Source organism: Protopterus annectens, chromosome 12.part0 (genome assembly GCF_019279795.1).
Source record: "Protopterus annectens isolate FY-2018-M chromosome 12.part0, PAN1.0, whole genome shotgun sequence".
NCBI classification, from domain to species: domain Eukaryota; kingdom Metazoa; phylum Chordata; order Ceratodontiformes; family Protopteridae; genus Protopterus; species Protopterus annectens.
The window spans coordinates 1123431178-1123444940 of NC_056746.1; positions in this window are offsets into that span (position 1 = coordinate 1123431178).

Here is a 13763-nt window from a genome sequence, read left to right on the forward strand (position 1 = left end):
AGACCTATCTAAAGCATTTGATATGGTCCTACACAAACAACTTATCTCTGTCCTCAATAACCTATCCTTCTCTCAATCAGTCACCAACTGGTTTCAGAGTTACCTGTCTGACCACCAACAATCCATTGTATGGCAGAATGACATATCTCCCCAACTACCTGTCTCCATAGGGGTTCCCCAAGGATCAATCCTTGGTCCCCTACTCTTCTCTATTTTAACCAATAATCTAGCCTCTGCCACCAAACATGGCACACTCATACAATACACAGATGACTCAACCATCATCTGCTCAGCCCAGTCCCTACCCTAACTGCAAAAAGTCATACAGGAAGCCTTTTCCTCTGTTGAAACTTGGTTATCTGATGCCCAGTTAATACTCAACCCAAACAAAACTAAACTACTCATCTTCCAACAAACCAAACATACTCAAAACAACTCTCACTTTAACATCACAGCAAAAGACAACACCACTATACACCCAACAGAGCACACCAAATTGCTAGGAGTGGAAATAGACAATAAACTAAAATTTGAAATTCACATATCCATGACCATAAAAAAAGTCCACAAAAAACTAGGAGCGTTATACAGAAATAAGCAACTTCTCACCAAAGCAGCAAAGATTTCATTAGCAAATTCCCACCTTATCTCCACCCTATGTTATACCTCTCCAATATATACCAACCTAAGGCAATGCAATCTAAACAAGCTAGAGACCTGCTACAACAAAATCGCCAAATTCGCCACAGGGGCATCCTACCGTTGTCACTTGCTGAACTGGGCTGGCTTGAACTCCCTCACCTCCTTCAATGGTATCAACTCACACTCGCCCACAAACTAGTAAACCATCCACTAAATGTCCCATCCCTCCAGAATCTACTCCAACCCTATCGCACCACCAGACCACTAAGATCCAGCAACAAAAATCACTTGCAGATCACAAAAGCTAATAACTCTGCTGGTGAAGCACTATTCTCTTGCGCCATAGCCAAATTATGGAACTCTCTCCCACCCACAATTACCTCTGTAACATCATGCAACCACTTCAAAACTTTACTAAAAGCACACCTAAAAACATGCTGGCTATGCCCTTGTAACTCCAACTCTAATATCATCCACCCACTACCTTTCTTTCCACCCCACTAACTACCTTGATTATAGCAAGCTCGGATACTCATAAGCCTTCTACTTATTATACAGCAGGAACTTCTTATGGTAACAATTGTTAATGTCTGTTATGTACTTCTCAGATAAAGATTCTAGTTGTCTACTGATGTACTATGTTCTTCATCTGTAACTATGTTTGGAGCATCTGAAACTCTCATGATGTACCCCATAGTCTGATACTGCTGGTATTTCAAATTGTAGCTACAGCCCAAGTAGGTGTAGTTACATATGCTGTCAGCTTGTGCTAAGGATATCTCTTTGCTACAACCTACTAGGTTGCAATAATATTGAATAAAATAAATATTTTTTCATTAAATGCATATTGATATACAAACACTTCTTAAATGCAAGGGGTTTTGGTTACCTCTTTTTATGAAGTGGAAATAAGTTGGGAATCTTAGGGTTGCTTTGCATAACTTGGATACTGAAGCCTCATTATGCATAAAGAATCTGAAAATAAAACAATTTGTAACTGTATAATTTATTTATTTATTATTTATTGGCATTTGATTACTAGGAAAGCCAGAACAGGTAGATGCCCATGTTCTGCGGAGGCCCGAGGAGAAAAGCTCCAGAGTATTACAAATATTTTAAGAAGCTCCAAAGTATTACAAATATTTTAAGAACAACAATTTCACAATTTCAAAAAAAAAATACAAAACATCAACAGTTTAAACAATTATACCAGACTGAAAATAATGTATCAACATTGGTTAAAATACATGTTGATATGACAATGATCTAATATTTAGGGAAATTTTAGCCAGTTTAGAGAAATCAAAGGTAAATTGGTATAATAAAAACAGGAATTGCAGTATGAAATGAGAGAAGAAATAGTATTATAGCAAATTTAGATAGAGACTAGGGAGAGAAATTGATTGAAGTTAGAAACTGATAGAAGGAGGAATAAGAAGGAATAAGGTAAGAACAGGTACTTCTTCATAGTTAGGGATATAGTTTATCCTGATATTGAGCAATAACTGACACAGATTTTTGGCTAGATCTTTCAGAATTGGATAAAAGCAAGGAATGCCAGACCTTAGCAACATGGTAGGAGTACCGACCATTCCAAGCAGATTTAATAGAATTGTGGACATAGGGAAGTTTTTAATCATTGGACTGTAATAACCAATTTGGAACATAGTTGTATAGACTGATAGTTAGTGCTGGACAAGCAGATGGATGCTGGATAATTTTATAGGTGGTAAGAAGCAGTGTATATGTAAGTTGATGGGGTAGTTCTTACATAGGCTTTTTAGTGCTATACAGTGGTGGGTTCTGAAAGGGGTACTTTATGATAACAATGTATAAGTTTTGCTTTTTGTGATTCCTGGTGGTTAGTAAGGATGGCAATGCCATAAAGCAGTGAGAAGAGGAGGAAAGTTAAGGCAAATGTAGTTTTAGTTGTATTGGTGAAAAAGTGTTTGGATCTATAACACATCCCTAGTTTTTGGTGATTTTTTTAATGCAATTTTGTATATGTAGGTTTAATTTAAGATTATCACCTATTATCATCACTAATAATTTGCTATATGAAATTACTTTGATAGTTGTACTATTAAGAGAGAGGATTTTAAATTTTGCTTTTTTCATGTAAGAGGGATTTTGGAAAAAAAAGTATTTTTGGGTGGGGAGGGTGTAAGTATGAGTTGTGAGTTATATGTTTCAGTGGTGTTTATAGCTTCCTGAGTATTTTTTTTTTCAGATGTGTCTGGTTGTCTGATGTACATGTATGGAGTCATCTGTGTATTGTACTAGGGTGGTCTGTTGTGTTGATGCATGGAATATGTTGGTCAGAATATTAAAGAAGAGTGGACCAAGGACAGAGCCTTGTGGCACACCAGTAATGACTGGTAGGTATGGAGAGAGGGTAGAGTGCCATATTACAGATAGATACCTATTGGAAACATAGCTTTTGAACCACAGAACAGAGGGCTAATATAGACCTAGTGAGGATATTTGAAGTAGAAGATTGTTGTGACGACTGTGTGAAAACATTAGACAGTCTAGGAGTATGGAGGATACTGTCTTGCCATTATCTGTAGCTTTATTGATAGTGTCTATAATGGGCAGAAGTGCAGTGTTAGTAGTATGGGAGGAATGGAACTCATATTGTGTGGGGGGTGGCAGTTCTTCCTGCTGGAGATAGTTTAGCAATCATTTCTGAATAGATATCTTAAGTATTTTGCGGAGATAAGATCGCTATAGGTCTAAAGTTAGTCAAGTCTGTTGAATTTACTTTTCTGTATTGAGGGATAATGTGTGATTTTTCTTTCATCAGAGATAGGGAATGTGGGACTCCTGGACTGACTGATTTATAAGGATTGAGATAGGAGATGCAATGCTATTGGCTGCTGTTTTAAGGTATTCACTTGGAAGGTCATCAGCTGAAATAGAACATGGATTTGAATTTGTTAAAGAGTAGTTTTATATAGGATGTGGTCACAGGTTTGAAGGTGAAAGTAAATGTAGTGATGTGGCTGTTGGTCATGGTTGGAAGTGAATGTTGGGCATGCCTTGGTTAGGGACGCTATTCTATCTATGAAATAAGAGTTGAATTATACTACAGTTTCAAGTGGGGATTTATTGGGAGAGAGGTTAAGGATGAATTCCTGGCAGGATGTAAGATTTCTTTAATGACTGACCAACATTTTTTAGGGTTGTGTTTACTATTGTTCTGAATGTTGTTATATTATAGTTCTTTGTCTTCATTATTTGCTTTTCAGTACAGTTGTGGAACATTCTAAATATTTTGAAATATTATGGTATTTTTTATATTTTTGCCATTCTTTCACACTTTTTTTCTATCCTACATTAGCATGCTACTCTTTTTGGATAAACAAAGTGCATTATTTGTTTTTGGTCTCTTCCTTTTAGGAGTAGCAAGGCTGTTTATGATATTTAGGATATTTAGGATAGTGGTACTGAATTCATTTACAACATCATCTAAGGGGAGGATTTTTAGCATATTGCAATTAACAGATGATAGGGTAATAATGAAAATGTCTTAGGCTGAATGTAGACAGATTGTGTGATGTTTTAAAAACATGCTGTTAAATGGATATGAGATATCTAGTTGTACAGACTGAGAGATCAGAAGTGAAAAATGGGACCTTCTTTTTCCTTTTTTTTTTTTTATTTGGAAGGCTACTTTGGAATATTGAAAGACAGGCACCTGTAATGTGCCATGAAATGAAATAACACATTTATTTTTTTCACATTAAGAACATGAAAGCAGCTAGGAATAAGTGCTGTAATAATACAGAGTCTGTACTTGGAGCAATGGAAATACTCTTTCAGTAAAAATCTTACTGTCCTCAGTACTATCAGTTTTCAGATGGAGGCAGACTGGGGACAGGTAAGGACATCAGTAAATGTTGTCTTTAGTGACAAAGGGTAATCATGGAGCCAGAGCATGATGTGTACCACAAAGAAGCAAATTAGAGACATATTAGAAACAAGCAAGTTTCTCATGAGTTGTTCATTTTTTCATTAATTCACTTGAAATGTCTGTTTATCCAGTTCATTGATGTAGGGAGACAGACCCTGCCCTAGCAAACTAGGGGTATAAGGTAGGAAACCAGATCTGGCTGGAGTATTACCATCACAAGATGAAAGATACAGAACTCAACTATTTACCTGCCACATGTCTTCTGCATGTTAGAAGAAACCGGTGCCACAGGCAAAAACTCATGGATACACATAAGGTTACACAAAATCCACACACAAGGGACACCAACCAGAAACCAAATCAGTGAGCCAAGCAGCATGAAGCAGTAATGCTGCTTGCTGTATCACTGTGCTTTCTTAGTCCTAGCACTAAGGAAGTAGACTTTATAGTTATGCTGTAGGGGCAATATGAAGCATTGCAATCTGTTCAAAAGCATCCATATTTCATAGTTATGATGTAGGGGCAATTAAAGATCCCAGTCTAACTCAAAAATATCTCCATTTTACACAGATTTTGATCCACAGTGAAAATAATAAATTTCACATAGTAGTACACCAGTGTCTGGCAGGCAATGTATAACTGACATATTACTGATGTGGTAATCTCAGCAACATTGGCTTCACAATTACACATGCTATAATAAAAACATAACTTTAAAGCCTTGATGATAAAGGAAAAAAACAATATAAAATAATGTAAGTCACACAGATTCAAATACTTTTCTTATTAATCATAATAGTCTGAATCATTCACTCTGTCCTTCTACATGGTAGCATATCAAATGCATGTGATCTCACCTGCTATATAAGATTCACACCCTGCTTTGTACTTCATAATTTATAAACTGATGGAAGTAAAGATAAACTCACATGTACAGAAAGACTATTTGTAGCTTTTGGCACATAGTTAAATGGTCAGCAAAGAAATAATAGAAGTCTAATTAATTTCGTCAACCAGTAAAAATTTCTTTACATCGTATTAGTAGTATACAGATTTCTTCCTGCTTAACAGTTATTTGCTTAACCCATTTCAGGACAGTCTAACATCATGTGTATTAGTCATTCTGATGAACAGTAATGCAAACATTTCAAAAGACAATACACCATATCTTTTGTCCCAAATACCTTTACTTTCTTTTACACCCTAATGCTATATACCTATGAAAGCTAAACTGTCCAACAAATACTCTTCACTACTCTATCAGTGTTTTAAAATGTGTATTGCATCCTTACACTCCCCTTTTAGTTAGCAGTGACCTTTTATATAAATTTCTGCTTTATACATTAGGTAAATAGGTTATGATCTTTGTTCTTCCTGCTGGGTAAAATTGCTTAGATAATCAGTCCATTATAATCTCAACACGTTTTAATAGGACATAGCAGTCTAAGGAATCCTAAGCTTTGCAAATTCTGTCTCTATTATACAGATACATGGATTCACTTTATAATCTCGAAATACTGAAATATCGAATTTCAGTATCTCGAGACTATAAAGCCGAAAACTCCCAAACCTGAAAACCCAAACCATGAAATTCAAAACCGCAAACATCAACAAAACACTACAATACACAGACAAACACAAATACATCTACCTCCTGACACTACAACAAAGCAAAACAACACACAACACACACGAGCACAACAAAACAAATACATACACCTACCCTTCCTATAAGCAGGAGTTCAAGTTCCTGGCACTCCCCATGTGGGGGGCTGCTCCCCCCACATCTCCACTACTTATATATACTAACTCCGAAGCTGCACTAAACACTGAAAGACAGAAAACCCGCCACCACACATTCTACACCCCCCTTTGCAAAAACACACATCACATACATACATACAAACACCACCACTCTCAACACTGACACACTCACACTCTTACCTACCTACCCTAACCCACACCAAACACTCCCCAACACACTCACATACACACAAACCCTACCCAAAATCCTTAAAAAAACACAACTAATGAGCCATCATTACCGTGGATTTGATATTTCCTGGTTCAATATTCTGCAGTTTCGTGCAACTGCAGATTCAACAATTTGGTCTGAAAATGCTGAAATTCGACATTTCAGTATTTTGAGATTCCAAAGGGAACCCATAATCCTGGTATACACTGATAATTATATATCATTTCAAAAGCATGAAACTTTTAACTTGTTTTCCTGTCCAAATAATCCTATACCTTTTAGGGCCAGTTAATTACCCCAAAATTGTGAGTTAGAACAGAAAGATCTAATAGGTTTAAAGCTTTAATTTTATTCTTACATGTCAAGGCAGTTTTCATTATCAGTTTTAGTCTTTTAATATATGCATTATTGAGTTTTATTCATATTTTGTTTATGTTTTAATGCTGATCCTTCATTGATTCTCAAATATTTTAATACTCCCTCCTGCTCAAGTTCCTTTATATCACATGCACACCCCAAATCATACCTCTCAATTGTCTGGATTTTTGCCTAATATTTTTGGTCTATTGTTCATAAAAGTTGAGGCTTTTTGGCAAATCCCTGGGAAGATCTGAAGACTGAAGTCACTAAATAATGACAAGCATTTGAGTTTCAGAATTCAAATCCTTCAGGAAAATATATGTTAACACAAACTTTGTTACTCTTGCAAGTTTATAAGAGCAATATTAACAATATGTCCCTGTTTTTGAGCCTTTGTCCCCTCCCCCATTTTGTCAGGCTTTGTCCAGATTTCTTGTATTAAGAGGTTGAGAGGTATGCCCCAAATTGATATTTTCTCTGTGCTGCAACATTCCTGCTTTAAACATTGCTTTTGCACATTTATCTGGACCAAATAGCATTCTTATATCATCTGGGTAAATTTTAACTACTTGCAGTTGTGCTTTCAACTTCTCATCTGATGAACTATATAGTTTTACTTTGTCTTCAAATGTAGATGAAAAGTCTTTAAACAAGGTTGTTTTCTGGGAACCAAATCATAACCATGGCCTAATCTATTAAGTAAACAGCTTAATGGGTTAAGGAAAAGACAAAAAAAAGCAGCAGTGACAAAGAATCACCCAGAATATTCCCCTTTGAATGTTATCCCACGGATATTAATTTTCTCTTTGTCATGGCTTAGTTACAAACTGGTTTGCAACTCTTTCATGGTCGCTGTAGTTGATCAATATAGATTGTATCTTATACATCTGTAAGCATTCCTTTATCCATGAATGTGAGTTACTGTCATTTTTTTAATCTATCCAAACCCTTCCCCTTTTTAAAATTCTCTATTATGGTCTTATTTAGCAACAATTGTTCCATATGACTTTCTTTTGCTACCTTTTTGTTTTATTGCCTAACTGAGTTTTTATTCTAAATTAGTATAAACTCAGTTAGCATCAGTTCCAGTATATAGGTTGCATATTATTGGAATGCAAGTTGTTTGCCTGTAGTTTTTAAGATGGGTTGTGGGTTCACTCTTACAGAGGAGTATCATATTTCCTTTTGTTAACCAGATGGTTTCCATTCAGGATGCACATATAAGTTATTCTTACGCAGGCCTAAATCTTTGTGCAAATATATTAATACTTTTAGCCAAAAGATGGATACTGCATCTGGACCCAAGTTTTCCATTGCGAAGTGTTTCTTAGTTTTGCTTCAATTTCTCTTGCTGTTACACCATCCCATTTTGTATTTTCTACATTGAACTCCTTGCTGTTTTATTTAAATTTTTGTAGTATCTTTATTATGTTCCACGTGGTCTTCATAAATATTCCCAAAAAATATGCTTATTTCTTCTTTTTTGGTGGTGATTCTATTTCTTTTAATTTGTTCCCAGGTTCTTTATAAAGCTTTTTTGGGTCATCAGTGAAGTAGTTATCTGTACTTTTGCTTTCTATTTATCTGCATACCTTCTAAGTTTTTCTGCCTGTGTTGATATTTTTTAGTTCATTATTTGCAATAGTATGACATAGATCCTGTTCTTTAATACCATGCATTGCTTTTACCATGTCTATCCTTCTAAGAATTTTTGATGATTTCTTGTCTTAATTGCTTTATAGTTTTTCTCTTTTTGATGCTTCCATGGTGGCATTTTATTTCTTCCTTTTTCTTCCCTTCCTTTCCCTTATTGCTCTATGTTTTTGTGACGAGACTTTATCTGTTATTGATTTAGCTGCACAGTAATATATCCTACTTATTTCTGTTCTATCACATAAATTTATGTTAGTAGTCCTAATCACTGTGTTCACCTGTTTTGCCAAATGTTTAACATTTTGGATCTTATTTACTTTCTGTAACCTATTTCTTTCATTGATCTTAATATGTCTATCCATCTATATCAAATCAAGCAGCTCTTCCCTTAGATCATTTTCTTCTAGACTCAATCCAACTTCTTTGCTCTCCATTTTCTGTGAGCATTCCATAGAAATTTATGGAACACCGTCCTGTGGCATATCCTCTTCAGATGCACCTTACTTCAGCTACTGCTACTTTATATGGAAAAATATTAGCCTATCACTTCACAGCATTGCCTATGTCAGAGTTGCCACTGTTTTCTGCTCCTTCCCTTGCTGTTCAACTTCAACTGAACTTTTGTGCTAGTCTCCTACAAAAGACACCAGAGCATCACCATGTGGCAAGTCTTCAGATGCCTTCCCCTCCATCTATTTCTTCTTAATCTGGGGACTCTTTGTTCCATCATATTGTGGTGTTACCTGTGTTAGATTTTCTGCACTAAATCTTTCACTTCACAAATAATACATACTTTTAATTTATGTTAGTTCAAAATCTTCCTTACTAATCTTTTTTGCTTTCCCCCCTTTGTTTTCTTATTTTTCTTTTTTTTTTCTTTTTTTTGTATTGTGAAAATGTCTTTATCTGGAAGCCTTTGTCTGTATTTCTCTTCAAATATCTTTAGTGCTGCTTTTTACATTGATTAGTTTTCCCTTCTCCTTTGCATATATCTTGCACCACATTTAATATCTTTTTTATTGGGTATAGGAACTGTGAAAAACTGAATAAACCAGCAAATATATTCACAATGTGCTAAAGATGTAAAACGTGAAATGTATATAAAACCTGTAAAAAGCTGCAGTGTAATGAAATATGACAAGCTGCACAGATGAAATAATTGCTACTTTTTAGAACTGTACTAGAACTCTGAAAATAAGTTTGTACACAAATATAGAGCCATATACATATTAATCTCTGATGAACATTAATCAACAGAAAACATGTTAAAAATGCTCTTTGATTAAGAACACCTTAACCAAGTGATTGCAAATGCAAACAAATGCATTATATTTGTGGTCACTGAAATTATTCAAAACTTTATTTTTACATGTAGTGAAAGGGGAGGAGGGGACTTTGCCCCCCTTTCCCCATAATATGGTGGGTCACACAAACACACAGAGAGAGGAAATCTCCAAAATTATATTACCAATTATGGAAGTTCAACTGCAGTATAATTTGACTTCTACTATGCATGCTATGACCAAAGCAATGACACTCAGCTATATCTATATACATATATTTACATAGAGATATGCATGTATGTAGGTTTGTATGTATGTGTATGTATATGTACAGTATATGTATATTGGTTCCCTTTGAAATCTCAAAATACTGAAATGTCGAATTTCAGTATTTCGAGACCAAATTATCAAATCTGCAATTGCGCGAAACTGCAGAATATCGGACCCGGAAATGTCGAACTTACGGTACTGATGGTGCATTAGGTAAGTGTTGTTTTTAAAGGGTTTTGGGGAGGGTTTGTATGTATGTGAATGTGTTGGGGAGTGTTAGGTGTGGGTTAGGGTAGATAGGTAAGAGTGTGAGTGTGTCAGTATTGAGAGTGATGGTGTTTGTATGTATGTGATATGTGTGTTTGTGCAAGGGGGTGTGTAAAATGTGTGGTGGTGGGTTTTCTGCCTTTTGGTGTTTAGTGCGGCCTCAGAGTTAGTATATATATATATATATATATATATATATATATATATATATATATATAAGTAGCGGGGGTGTGGGGGGCACAGACTCCCCACATGGTGGGGTGCAAGGGGGGACTTGCCCCCTTGCTTATAGGAAGGGTAGGTGTGTGTGTTTGTTTTGTTGTGTTCATGTTTGTTGTTTTGCTTTGTTGTAGTGTCATGAGGTTAGGTGTATTTGTGATTGTATGTGTGGTGTAGTGTTTTGCTGACGTTCGCGGTTTTGAATTTCATGGTTTTGGTTTTCGGGTTTGTGAGTTTTCGGCTTTATAGTCTAAAGATACTGAAATTCAATATTTTAGTATTTTGAGATTATAAAGTGAATCCCAGGATTATATATTGCTTGTTTTGAAGGAGGTCTGGGCCTCCACAGAATTGATTACATGTATACATCTGCAGTCATGGGACTGTATACATATCTGCTGACCTTGCCAAATCTTAACATAGTAAAAGTTCTAAAACATGAGGAAAAAAGTGTAAGATAACTTCTCTGCTTAGTTTAACAGAAGCATATCAGTGTCAAGCAGGAACAGAAATCAAACCAGAAGTAGACAAAAATCAGTCAGCAACTGAATGTGCTGAAAAAAGAAAGAAAGAATATAAACAAAAGGATTGGATGGGAAGGAAAGAAACGTGGAAAAGACAAAACTATTGTGGCAAGTATAGAAATCTCCTGGAATAACCTCATGATGATTAGGACTTGCTGCAGGAATGGTTAAAAAGAGGTAAATTAACATAGCAAAAAAAAATGAAAGCTTAATAATGGCAGCCAGGATAGTGGACTACGTACACATTGATTTATAAAGTCCATTGAACATGTGGGAGAAACAGACAAATGCAGTTTCTCTAAAAAGGAAGAAGGAACACTCATGGCAGAGGGCCTGTATATTGAAATGCACAATAACATAGCAAGACTGTTGCACTGGGAGTTGTGCAAACACTACAACATTGAAGTAATTGGGAAATGTTGGAAACATGAACCTCAAAGCATTGTAGAAAATGATCAACTCCCAGATTCACCAAGCAGGCGTGCAGGAATAAGTTATTCCTGCATGGCAGGGACCATTCCTGATCTGTACGAGAACAGGAGGTGTGTCTGAGAGCAGAGTTCTCACAATACACATGATCCCTGCACTCCAGAATTGCCATTCGGCAATTTAAAAGAGTGAGAATGCTTGTAACACCCCCAACCCATCAGAGTAAAGAATGTGGACAAAGCCATACGGGACAATCATCCCACAAAGCAGAAAGTTGATAGAATAACAGGTTCAGCATTAGCATGGATATTCTGAAGGATACAAATAAAAAAGCACAACAAATAATTTTTTTTTAAACATGCAATAAAGTTTAATCGCAACTGCGCGGGTGTGCTCATTGCTTAGCTATGCTTAGCCCAGCTGAAACAGCATGATAAGTTAAAAAGCAATAGACATCAAGTGCCAGTATAAGTGCAATAGTATAGTGGTTGGGGTGTACCCCTTGCATGTAGTAATTCAGGGTTTGAGCCTCCCCAAAACCATTTGCATTCTATTTTTTGCATATTTATGTAAGAAGTAACTGATTTTTCTCAACCAGAGTAGTGTATTAGGCCCAGATGTGAGGCGTCAGTATAATAAAGTAGTGAAACCCCCATATAAACAGTGCCCCATACAGTATAGTCATGCAAGAATAAATTAATCACAGCACATTGGGGGATGTCAGGGAAGGTAAATAAATCTAATATTATGTATTGAATGATGAATCAATCCCATACAAGTGGCAGACCAATATAATAAAACATAAGCAATGCTAAGCATTACACAGCTATGTTGACTGGGTGTAAGCATTGTGTACATATGAATACTAAGCAATGTGTAGCCCAGCTAAGTGGATTTGCCCATTAGTAAGCAATGCTGAGCCTGCCCTTTTAAGCACTGCCAACTTTAGCTAAGCATGTTTGCCCGTAGCTTAGCTCAGCATTTTCAAAACTGTCCAATCATGGCAAAGGTTGGGAAATCGGCCATATTTAAACCCTGCAGGAGGGAATACAGCTCATAACTGGTTGTAGCTTTCCACTGTAGGCAGTATGGCAGGAGTTGGAGAGGGCATGTGCTTCTGGGTGCAACACTGGGGCACCCAGGAGTCCAAGGTCATGGTAGGACTCCTGATAAAAAAACATGACATGAGACAGCTGCAGGACCAGTACCAGGGCTCCCAATATAAAGCAGAAGCCTGGAAAAGTCTCACCCATGATCTCACCAGTGCCACTGGTATCCCTTGGACTGTTGAGCAGGTCTGGCACCACTATGCTGACTTGAAACGGAGGGAGCTCTTGGAACAGTGGGTCCAAGAAGCAAGAGAGAGGGGAGATGTCCCAGCAGTGTGTAAGTATTCATAGCAGTAATTGTTTACCAAAGTCCAGCCTGTGTATTTGATGTATAGATATGCATAAATGTTTCTCTATTTTCATTACAGCTGCAGCTGAGCGGGCTGTGAACCAGGAAGCCCATGCCAGCAGGTTGCAAAGGCTGCGTTGCAAGGGTGGTGAGTAACAATCCTGCTTGTAGTAGTCATACCAAATAAATATAAAGGAGTAAAATGTCACCTGGTACTATAAAAACGTGCATGGTTTCCACTGAATAATCCAGACAGTATGACAGTAATAGTCCCATATAGATCATATTTAAATAAAAGTGTAACTGCCTGGCAATAAAGTTCTAAATCCTGGACTGGTTGTGTTTAGTCTGGTATTGTATGGCCTCACATGTTGCATTCACCAAAATCTGGTATGTGAATAGTACTGTTGTGTCAACTGTTTGTTACACTCTGCTACATAAAAAATATGTCTAGTAATGTCTGTATAAGAATGTTGTAATTACAAGGTCAGATTGTACAATCAAGAGAGACTTAGACTGAAAACACTAAAGGAACAGACAGCACTTTCTAAATAGCTCACTCTGATGAAACACACATTGTTGTACTTTTAGCACACACAGCCATGGTTCAAATCCCATGTGTGGTAGTAAACTATATGCATAATCATACCTTTCAGTTGTACAGATTTCTACAGAAAGTCCAGATATCTGCCTCATATTTTTGGCCTGTTCATCTATTTTCCTGGCAAATCACTGGGATGATCTCAGGATTGTAGTCACTAAATAATGACATACATTTAAGTTTCAGACTTCAGATCCTTCAGAAAATGTATATTAAAACAAATCCT